The sequence below is a fragment of the Piliocolobus tephrosceles genome, chromosome 11, assembly GCF_002776525.5.
Source record: "Piliocolobus tephrosceles isolate RC106 chromosome 11, ASM277652v3, whole genome shotgun sequence".
Taxonomy (NCBI): Eukaryota; Metazoa; Chordata; class Mammalia; order Primates; family Cercopithecidae; genus Piliocolobus; species Piliocolobus tephrosceles.
Genome location: NC_045444.1, coordinates 101000041 through 101012186, shown reverse-complemented (window position 1 = coordinate 101012186; position 12146 = coordinate 101000041). Strand labels below are relative to the sequence as shown.

Here is a 12146-nt window from a genome sequence, read left to right as displayed (position 1 = left end):
AACTGTGTGAGCATGTGAGCATGTGTGTGTATGTGTAGAAACATGCTACTGGCTCACAGGAGGCTGGATAATATCAGTGGCACAATAAGAGAGGCAGGGAGGAATCTTTGTAAAAAGAGAGTTCTTATAAATCTCTATGCATATCCTGAAGGGATATTTGACTAGAGCTCTGGTTTTCATATCCACCCCTTTCTGCATATACTGGTATCGAACTATGGTTAGTGTGTATTTGACTAACCTCTATACACCATTTCTTCAGAGTCATTTAGAATTTGCTGCACTCTCAGCTCAAGAAATATTAATGACTGTATATTGATTGACAGAATGCAAAGAAAGATCCTTTGCACGTGCCAGGCCTAACCAAAGGCACTTCTGTAAATTATATGGTAAGCTCTCACCTCTACCTGATAGCCAGAGGTATTTTACAGAATCAAAAATTCCTGTTTGATCTCATTAGCTCTAGTAGTACAGTGATTTTTTATTAGTACCCTTCTGAGAACCTTAGGTGTAACTACAGAAGTCTCAAGTTTGCTGTTAATAGTCTTATCTGCTTAAAAGTAATTTAGATAATTGTCAAGCAGAATGGTTGGCATTATTTAAAAACGGTTCTGGTTTTAGCCCTTCTTCCTTAATAGTGGTGACAGTAAATGCAAATTTGCTTTGAGCATATGAGAGCCCACCATGAGTTCTTTACATAGCAACTCTATCCTTCTATCTATTGTCTACCTTGTATTTGGGGACTGCTTTCTTTTTGTCTCGGTAGATGTAAGGGAATACATTTCTTAGAGTGAATTCAATGGCAAAGCAACATATTTTAATGCAGAGGATTTGGCGAGACTCCAGAGGGGAACAATGAAAATGATTAAAGTGAAGGCAGGCAAATAGGACCTCTGAGAAAAGGTTAAGGGGATTGGAATTATTTAATCTAGAAAGAGAAGATGGAGGAATAACTCAATAACTCTCAAAGAATGAAGGCTTATTATGTAAAAAAATGGTGACCAACTGTTCTCTCCTCCTTCTGGGGCCTAGAATAGGAAGAAATGGAGACATATTGATTCTCAATGAATTGAACACACTTACACATCATGTAAATTCTTCAGAGGACTGAGAACTGAATGTAGTAGTTGCCAACAATGTGGTGAGGTCTTCTCTTTTAGTGATCTTTAAGAATATAGGAGGTAGGCCGGTTGTGGTGGCTTATACTTGTAATCCCAGCACTTTAGGAGGCTGAGGCAGGAGGATTGCTTGAGCCCAGGAGTTTGAGACTAGCCTGGGCAACATAGTGAGACCTTGTCTCTACCAAAAACAGAAAGCCAGGAGTGGTGATGTGCACCTGTTGTCCCAAATACTGGGGAGGCTGACTGGGGAGGATTGCTTGAGCCCAGGAGGTCGAGGCTGCAGTGACCTGGGGTTTTGCCAGTGCACTCCAGCCGGGGCAATAGAGGGGGCCCCGGGGGGGGGGAGGGGGGGGAAGAGAGAGAGAGAGAATGAATATGAATGAAAGAGAGAATATGAATGAAAGAGAATGAAAGAGAGAATGAATGAGAGAAAATATAGGTATTATCTGTCAGGTATGGTTTAAGTAGTCAGATCCTTGAAGACAGGAACTGAAGGTTTCTTATTTCTTATGGTCCGGGTCTACTACTGTGTCTGACAAATATTAGGAAAGCATAAATTTGTTCAACTGAATGAAATAATATAAAGTACATATATATTGGAAGTGGACTTAATTTCTGAACTTACGAATCAGGCTTTATATGTCAAGCCTAGGGTTAGTATTAAATGTATAGGAGTATTTGGTAATGAATGAAAACACATGGTGATAATTTCTTGAACATTTACTTCAGGTCAGAAATTAGTCTCATTTAATTATTACAACAAACCACATAAAAAGGTGCATGTTCTTACCTTCAGGACACTGAACCTCACAGATAAATCTCCCTGAAATCACACGTCCAGGAAGTGGCATCAGTGGGATATGAATTCAAATCTCTGAACTACAAGATGCTTCTAATAGCCCAGGAAAAGAGGCAGGTAGCTAGGAGTGCATTACTGTATTACTTTGCCCAGATCCTGAGCTTCTGATCAGAATTTAGAAGTCTAGTTGGTTTTTGTGTTTGCATACTGAGACAAGAAATTTGATGTGGCTAGAAACAAGTGAGTCTGGTTTTTCTACAGGTCTTTATCAGATTTACTGGTTTTATATTGTGTATTTATATAGTCTTCAGGAATCATAATTTATTTTAAAACTAAAGGAAATTTCCCATGGAGAAGATGCTTGGGCAGTTAGACTTTCCTTTTGGCAGCAGTGAATTTCTCACTGCTGCCGGACGTAGACCAACCAAAAAGCGGAATGAAAGTGGCCCATAACTCAGGAGACCTGGCTCAAGTGGAGGTTCTATGACTTACCAGCTCAAGTGCTCTCTAACCCCCACAAAAATGGGGGTCTATGTGGTCTAGTCTCAGGATGCATGTTTTTGAAAACGTGATAAAACTGGAAACAATGTTTTACTGGGAGTTGGAGCTAAGAGTAAAGAAGAAAAGGTAGGAATAATCACACATGAAAACTTTTTTTTTTTTTTTAAATGAGACACACAAGTAATTTTCCCTGCTGGACATGGTGGCTCACATCTGTAATCCCGGCATTTAGGGAGGTCAAGTTGGGTGGATTGCTTGGCTGGAGTTTGAGAGACTAGCCTGGGCAACATGGCAAAACCCCATCTCTATGAAAAATACAAAAAATTAGCTGGGCATGGCGGTGCACCTCTGGTAGTCCCAGCTACTTGGGAGGTTGAGGCAGAAGGATCTCTTGAGGCCAGGAAGTTGAGGCTACAGTGAATTAAGATCGTGCTGTGGCATTCCAGTTTAGGTGACAAAGTGAGACCCTATCTCAAATAATAATAATAATTTTCCATATTCTGTTCTTCTCTGAGCACATATTTTGCATCATCTATAAAATGAAAACTGGTTGGTAAACATTTTTCCGTAGTAGGAATCATTCAAAATAAATCTTACAAGGAAGAAAAATATGAGAAATATATAACAGCAGAGTTGTTCTGGTGATTTGGCTGTGGAGAATCCAGGGCTCTATCCTTTCAGTCCCTTTTTATTCCATCTTCTCACCTCAACCTCCTCAAGATAGACCATAAAGCACCTTCCAGTGTATCTAGAGATCAGAGAACAAGCATTTGAAGTGATCTTTTCCAGTTTCAATCATCCAGGATTCTACAAAACCAGCAGAAAATTGAAGGGTCTCTGTCATATTTATGGTATTAAGAGCTGAGCAGTTTTCTTTTTCCTGGTAAGCCCTGAATTTTTCCCATAAAAAGGTACATAAAAACTCGATGGAAAAGGAAGTTGATAGCTACTCTGGTTACACCTCTTCCAGTCTGTGTTTACTTATGATGTTAAGCATTAAACATCACATTATTGCATTAAGGGGAGTAAACATATAGCCTGAAATAAGTACACTAAAGGAGAGGATCACAGGTTGTAGCCGAGAACCTGACTTAGACTACAGAAAGGCTGACTGTGTGTGGGGGTGCAGAGGAGGAGCCATTGAGTGGCTGTAGAAGGCTAATGGGGTTGAAGTGATGAGTGTAGCATAGCCTGATGATGTCAGTGAAGCGGCCAGGAAAACAAGTTGGGACAGTTTTGTACTGGAGCTGGTATCTCATATTGGCTTGCAAGAGCAAACAGTTAACTCTTCAGGAATCTTATAATGTCATTGACACTTTTTTGATAGCTTGAAACTGGCCATGGTGGGTGTTTTTATGTCACCCAAATCAGAAAATGCTAAAACTAGGATTTTTCCCTGTAGCCAATTAAAAACTTTTGGACATATCCACTAGACTGGGGGCCTTGTTGGCCATGATAAAGCATTGGGAAGTCGCTGAAGGATTTTACGTACGGGTGTGTGTGTGTGAGTGTCACCATGAAATAGAGACATTGATTTCATTAACTGCACCATGGTTGCTATATGATTGGTCCACAGAGCACTCATGGATGAAATAGACAGGAGCTGCCTTGATGGATGCAGGGCTCTTAAGATTGCAGACAAAGACTAGAGCCCTCACAGGCCCTGGAAATGTATGATGGTAACGAAAATACATTCCTTTCTCCTTTGCTTTGAGGCCTTGGGAGTATCTGCTGAAATGCTGGAGTAATATCAAATTAGTGTCAGCAATTAGCACATTGGCTTGAATTAGTTTATGAGATTATCCTTTATAAAAAGTAAAGTCCTAAGGGAAAAGCCCCTAGAAAATGTGCAATTTGATCCTGGGGGAGGGAGAAGAAAAGTGCTGGAGGATGGAGGTAATTTCTAGGAGGACAACACAGTTGGGGTCCCTTAGGAGACCAGGGTCACATGCAATAGGATTAAGATACCAGGTTGTTGGGAGAAGAGGAGGATCCTATCTGTTAAGCAACAAAACCAACCCTGGATAATTTAAGCAGAAAATACACTTATTAATGGAAGTTGTAGCCAGAGAATATTCAGAATAGCCAAGACAGCCAAGCCTGGAGGCAACATAATCACCTGTTGTGAAAGGGACCCCATGGGAAGTAATCAAATCATGGGAATGGGTCTCTCCTGTGCTGTTCTTGTAATAGCAAATAAGTCTCATGGGATCTCATGGTTTTGTAAAAGGGAGTTCCTCTACACAAGCTCTCTTGCCTGCTGCCATGTAAAACGTGACTTTGCTTGTCTTTCACCTTCTGCCATCATTGTGAGGCCTCCCCAGCCATGTGGAACTGTGAATCTATTAAACCTCTTTCCTTTATACATTAACCAGTCTCGGGTATGTCTTTATTAGTAGTGTGAGAACAGACTAATATATAATAATATAAACATTAATTCCAAACAAGACTTCTAGAAGCAGCAGTGATGCAGCAATGAATAAGAGTTTTTGCTTTCAGGGAGTTGAAGTTGACATTTAAATGGGGGGTAAATCAGGCAAAATGCACAAAAACAAATAAACGGGACCATTTCAAGTCACAGAGGAAATAAAAATGACACATAGTCAAGGTCCTGGATCCAGAGTGGGAAACTAATATTTATAGAACATATTCACTATATTGCTAAAAAGTGGTTATCATGATCTCATTTCACAGGTGAGGAAAGTAAAGCTTAGAGAGATTAAGGTACTTGTTAAAGGGCAGAGAACTAAACAATAAGAGGGCTTAAATTTCAGCCCTCACATTCTGTTTCCCAGGTTGAGTACTCGAGAGAATTTCTTTATATGCTGATATTTACTTCATAAACATATATTTTCCTATTCCTGACTCCCCAGTTTTCTCTTGTAGGAAGCTCATACAAAATCCAGACCTAACTGATCACATGCAATTTGGGTAACATTTTGAAGATTCTTTTCAAGAGTTTTTTATACATGGCCTTATTTTCTCCTCAGAGTATTATTTTTTCTGTTTTACAGGTGGGACAATAAAACATAGAAATGTCAAGTGACTTTCTCAAAGTCACACAGTTGTTAGTAAGTGCCTGGGGTGGGATACAGCACCATTTTTTTTCCCAGAAGTCCATCTTTTTGTGAGTTAGAACTACTTTTCATTTCCTCCAAGTTTTGATAGCACCTGGGATGATGCTGCTGTAGTAGAGGTAAAAGGCTACGATGTTTTAATTCTATCTGTGTGTGTGTGTATGTGTGTGTGGATAAAGGGGTGAATGGATGATAGGAAGGGAAAGTCCGGCTACAAAATTCCCATGTGGGGCAGAGAAAAAGCCTCTCGAGTAGCTCTATTCAACCTCTTCTCAAAACTGCAAAGCAGGATTTGCTCCTGTGAAGCACATATGGCCAGGAAGGCAATGTGGTTCTAGTGATTATCTCAGAAGGCAGCCAGGTTGTTACAGAGATCTGATCTTTCAGTACTAGATACCCTGCTCTGTTGTTTGTCGATCCAGATCCTTTTTAAAGCTGAGACTCCTGCTTCCCAGAGACTAGGAAAGCCAGGCTGGTCAGGACCACTTTCTTGATCTTTTATGATTTTAAGTTCGTATGGTGTCCCTGAAAATTCTCCTTGGAAACAACTTCATATTGCCTAATTCTCCTTTTTTGAGTATAGCAATTTTTGGCCTTGATTTGAAAATTTATTATTGACACATAGTGTCTTCTAGAAATTGGTTGTAAATGATCTTTCTGCTGCATAAATGAGGCAGGTTCCTATTGTGTAAAACCATAAACACCCTATATTTATTTGGCAGAGCATCTAAATCATTGTTTCAGCAAATAGTAGGATTGCAGGCTTTAGTCTGTGGTTAAATTGAGTTGGATTATGCCCTTTCTCTTCACTGATTTAATTCTTCTCTGCTTCGTGCAGTCTGATAGATGCTATTGTGCTCTGACAAATCAAATAGGATATCTGATCAGGTGTAGCCATTTTCAACTATTAAAATATTAGAAGAAAATGTTTCTAAAAACCAGTCATTAGAGCTGATTGCAGTTAAAATTGTACTAAGTGCCTTAAACCTTCTAGTATCATGCTCCGATGCCCTTTTGGTGCCTGGGAAGAGAGCAGTGATGAGATTGCAATTGCTGGAGGGAGCTTCCAGAGCAAAGAATAGAGGGCCTCTACCTGCTTTTAGTCACTCATCCCTATGTTACTTCCAAACCCTTTTTATTAGACCTAAAACAAAAAGCTTCCTTAGATTAAGGTGGCAAGATTCAGGAAATACTGTTTTCTCTAAGGCTCCTTAAAGGTGCCTGTTAATCATTTTATTTGAAAATTCAATATTGCTGAACTCCCACACAAATTTCACTCTGAGAGCTCCAGAGAGTTTTCTGGCCCTTAAGTATGTAAGATTTATAGCCTGGTGTTCCAATTAAGTAAAATGCAAGGGCTGGAGTGAAGAGAAGAGGAAGGACACGGTCAAGCTACACAATAGAAGTAAAGGTTGGCTGCTCTTCTTCTAATTTCAGGAAAATTCGCAGGCTCTGAGAACCTGGCATAGTTTTGGTCCTACGTTTGCCAGCTGTAGCTGTCTAGTCTCACTTTCAGGAGGATGTTTGTGGTCAGAAAATGGTTTGATTTGCTGTGGTCTACAACATTTAATCTGCTTAGTTTTTGTTTTGAATGATGGAATAATCTCTCAGCCAAACTTTCTAAGCCGAAACAAGACTAATCCCACCTTGTTAGATCTTTTAATTGATTTTCAATTAATTGTCCTATTTGTTTTTGGCAATCCTAAAAGTAGGTTGTGTCATTACTGTAACACCCATTTTACAGCTGGGAACACTGTGGTTCAAAGAGATAGGAGTAAAGGGATACAGTTAGGACCCTGGAGCCAGGCTGTCCATGTTTCAGTTCTGCTCCTACGATTTACTGGCTGCATGAACCCAATGTCAGCAGCCAAAAAGTGGGAATAATAATAAAGTGATAAGAGAACCTACTTTACGGTTTCCTTCCTTTTTGAAGGAACAAATGAATTCACATATGTAAAGCACTTAGAACAGTTCCTGTCACAGAGCAAGGCACAAAAAATGTTAAGTTGTTGCTATTATGATTCTACTTATTGTTACTACCTGAGTTACAGTCTGTACTACTTTATGGAATCCAGGTCCTTTGATTTCTAATGTTTATTAAACATTTTTTTTTAAGACGTCAGTGAAGAAATGAATCTTCTTCATGTCACCAATAGCTTTTCCAAAGTGAGAGGGCATATAACAGTGAAATCTTTTCTGTGTGGATTTTCTTCAGGCTGTGTACAAGAAGCAGGATGAATGAAAATGTCTGAATAGATAGCACATCATTAGGTAGGGTCAGGGGAGGTACATTGGTCTGTTTCAGTTGTTGACCGAGGAGGGAGTCATTAGGAAAATGAAAATGGTTTGCTGTGATTGCTAATGGAAGTGCTGTCATTGGTTGAAAATAAAGGGCCCAGATATGATGGGAGAAAGTCTAAGTTAAGGGATAACAATATCGCAAGAACAGAAAATCAAACACCGCATGTTCTCACTCATAGGTGGGAATTGAACAATGAGATCACTTGGACACAGGAAGGGGAACATCACACATCGGGGCCTACTGTGGGAGGGGCAAGGAGGGAGGGATAGCATTAGGAGACATACCTAATGTAAATGGCGAGTTAATGGGTGCAGCACACCAACATGGCACACGTATACATACGTAACAAACCTGCACATTGTGCACATGTACCCTAGAACTTAAAGTATAATAAAAACAAAACAAAGAGGTTGCAAGCTAAATAAAAGAGTAGGCAAAGATATTTATCTAAATATCTATCTTTCCATCTATTTATGTAGAGTGGTTTTGCAGGTTTTTTCCTCAGTGCTAAAAAAACTGAGACAAAATGTGAATGCCTGCCAGTCACAGAAATATTGAATTATGGTACCCTTCTTCACAGACTCTTCTGCAGTCATTACAAAGAATGAAGTACAACTTCCTGCTGACTTGCAGGAATTTCCATGAGTTATTGTTGAATAAGAAAGTGATTATGCAGATAAATGGGTATAATAGGATCCTATTTTAGTAAAACAAATGTAGACAAACTTTGGTGCATGTTTGTATAGGATTATATGATGATGGAGGGAAAGTAAAGAAGCATGAATACAATGTTGGTAACACTGACTGTCTTGCTAGGGAAAGGGGCTACTGATGAGGGAGATGTGTAGGATAAAGGGGCAGGATAAAAAGCAAGTTAAAAACTGCACCAAAATAGGGCATCATGACATATATTTGGTTCTGCGCATAAAAATAAATTCTGATATTGGCATGCATTTTTAAATCAAAGCATACATTTAATGTTGTAGTGCTTCCTTTCTTTCCTTACAATCTATTATTAAAATGATAATGTATTTGGCAACCAGGCACATCTTAGAAGGGGAAATGTGATGAAAGGCACAGGAAAGGGCAGGCCAAACAGAGGCTTCAATACTCCCCATTTCTTTGACAATAAATTTCTAGTGCTGTGCTGCCTATTCAGTAGCCACTACCATGCATGGCTATGGAGAATTTGAAATGTGGCCTGTCTAAGCTGAGATGTGCTGGGAATATAAAAAATAGACATCAATTTTCGTACCAGTACCATGCTGTTTTGGTTACTGTAGCCTTGTAGTATGGTTTGAAGTCCAGTAGTGTGATGCCTCCAGCTTTGTTCTTTTTGTTTAGGATTACCTTCCCTATACAAGCTCTGTTATGATTCCGTATGAATTTTAAAATAGTTTCTTCTAATTCTATGAAGCATGTTAATGATTGTTTAATGGGCATAACATTGAATCTATAGATTACTTTGGGTAGTATGGACATTTCACAATATTGATTCTTCTATCCATGGTCATGGAATGTATCTTCATTTGTTCACATCCTCTCTGATTTCTCTGAGCAGTATTTTGTAGTCCTCCTTGAAGAGATCCTTCACTTCCCTTGTTAGCTGTATTTGTAGGTATTTTATTCTCTTTGTAGCAATTGTTAATGGGAGTTCATTCATGATTTGACTCTTTGCTTGTCTGTTATATAAGAGTGGTGGGAGAGGGCATCCTTGTACTGGTTTTTAAGAGGAGTGCTTCCAGCTTTTGCCCATTTAGTATAATGTTGGCTATGGGCTTGTCATAAATGGCTTTTATTGTTTTAAGGTATGTTCCTTCAATACCTAGTTTATTGAGATTTTTAACATGGAGGGATGTTAATGAAACAGAATAGAGAACTCAGAAATAACACTGCACATTTATAACCACCTAATGTTTTACAAGCCTTACAAAAACAAGTAATGGGGAAAGGATTCCCTATTTAATAAATGGTGCTGAAAGAATTGGCTAGCCATATGCAGAAAATTGAAACTGGACCCCTTCTTTACACCTATAGAAAAATTAACTCAAGATGGATTAAACACTTAAATGTAAAACCCCAAACCATAAAAATCCTAGAAGAAAATCTAGGCTATACCATTCAGGATGTAGGCATAGGCAAAGATTTCATGACAAAATAATCGAAAGCAATTGCAACAAAAGCCAAAATTGACAAATAGGATCTAATTAAACTAAAGAGCTTCTGTACAGCAAAATAAACTATCATCAGAGTAAACGGGCAGCCTACAGAGTGGAAGAAAATTTTTGCAATCTACTCATTGGACAAAGGTCTAATATCCAGAATCTGCAAGGAACTTAAATTCACCAGAAAAACCAACCCTGTTAAAAAGTGGGCAAAGGACGTGAACAGACGCTTCTCAAAAGACGATACGCATATGATCAACAAACATATTTTAAAAAAGCTCAACATCACGGATAGTTAAAGAAATGCAAGTCAAAACCACAATGAGATACCAACCATCTCATGCCAGAATGGCAATTATTAATAAGTCATTTATTAAAAAGGCAATTATTAAAAAGATGCTGGCGAGATAGGAACACTTCTACTTCTGTTGGTGGAAATGTAAATTAGTTTGACCACTGTGGAAGACGGTGTGCTGATTCCTCAAAGATTTAGAACCAGAAATACCATTTGGCCCAGCAATCCCATTACTGGGTATATACCCAAAGGAATATAAATCATTATATTACAAAGATACATGCATGTGTATGTTCATTGCAGCACTATTCATGATAGCAAAGATAGGGAATCAGCCTAAATGCCCATCAATGATAGACTGGATAAAGAAAATGTGGTACGTATACACCATGGAATACTATGCAGTCATTAAATGGAATGACATCATGTCTTTTGCAGGGACATGGATGGAGCTGGAAGCCATTATCCTCAGCAAACTAACACAGGAACAGAAAATCAAACACCACATGTTCTTACTTACAAGTGGGAGCTGAACGATGAGAACACATGGACACAAGGAAGGGAACAACACACACTGGGGCCTGTTGGGGGGTGTCGCTGTGGGAGGGAGAGCATCAGAAAAAATAACTAATGAATGCTGGGCTTAATACCCAGGTGATGGGTTGATAGGTGCAGCAAATCATTATGGCATATGTTTACCTTTGTAACAAACCTGCATATTCTGCCTGTACATGTACCCCAGACCTTTACAAATTTAAAAAAATCAGATTTCAAAGACTTAGTGTGTCTTTGAACATAAAAACAATGTAAAATAGCTCATTAATTTTTTTATATATAAAATACATGTTGAAAATATTTTGGATATATTAAGTTTAGATATATACATTAAATTATATATATGAAAAATTATATATATAAAATTATACACACACACACACACACACACACATTTTTTTTTTGAGATAGGGTATTACTTTGGTTGCCCAGGCTGAAGTGCTGTGGTATGATCTTGGCTTACTGCAGCCTTGATCTCCCAGGCTCAGGTGATCCTCCCACTTCAGCCTCCTGAGTAGCTGGGACTCTAGGTATGTGTCACCACACCTGGCTATTTTTTGTATTTTTAGTAGAGACAAGATTTCACCATGTTAACTCAGTCAACATGAACTCCTGGATTCAAGCAATTGGCCTGTCTTAGCCTCCCAAAGTGCTGAAATTATAGGCATGAACTACCACGCCTGGCCAAATGTGTTCTTAAAATTATTCTTTTCTCTTTATTTTTACTTTTTTAAAAAATGTGGCTACTAGACACACAAAATTACATGTGTGACTCACATAGTATTTCTACCAAATAGCACCAGCCTAGAAGAGTTATGGAAGGATGAGATGACAGGTGGCCAAGAGGAAACCGATTTTTATCCAATTTGGCAGGGAGGAATGCTAGGTGTAATGAACAAGGGCATCTCTTTACGATAGGAGTTTTCAAAGTGTGGGCACTTGATCAACTGCATCCGTGTCAGTGGGGATATCTTTGAAGGGCAAATTCTCCAGCCCCATCAGATACCTAATGAATCAGCAACACTGGGTATGGGGCCCAGCAGTCTGCGTTTTAACAAACATTCCAGATCAATCTGACGCAGGCTAAAGTTTGAGAACCATTGCTTTAGAATAAGGCAGTGCTTGGATGAAAACTGTAACATCAGGAACCAGGAAGAGAACGTAGCCTGTGTTTTGGAAGAAGCTTCAAAATAGATGGAGCTTATCCAAAAGGCAATGAATTCACCGTGCTACAAGAATATAGGCTTTTAGCAAAGGGTCATTTCTGAGGAGAAATTCTGAGCAAGTAAATGGTGGTTAAATGGTTCAATTACTTTCAAGTCTCAGCATCAGCC

The 12146-nt window shown here is 39.0% G+C and overlaps 1 protein-coding gene across 3 annotated transcripts in view; it reads right to left on the bottom strand.

The window, feature by feature from the left end:
* Positions 1 to 12146, bottom strand: part of VWC2L (von Willebrand factor C domain containing 2 like) — a 169359-nt gene that overhangs the window by 5674 nt on the left and 151539 nt on the right. The gene's annotated exons all lie outside the window — the stretch shown is intronic.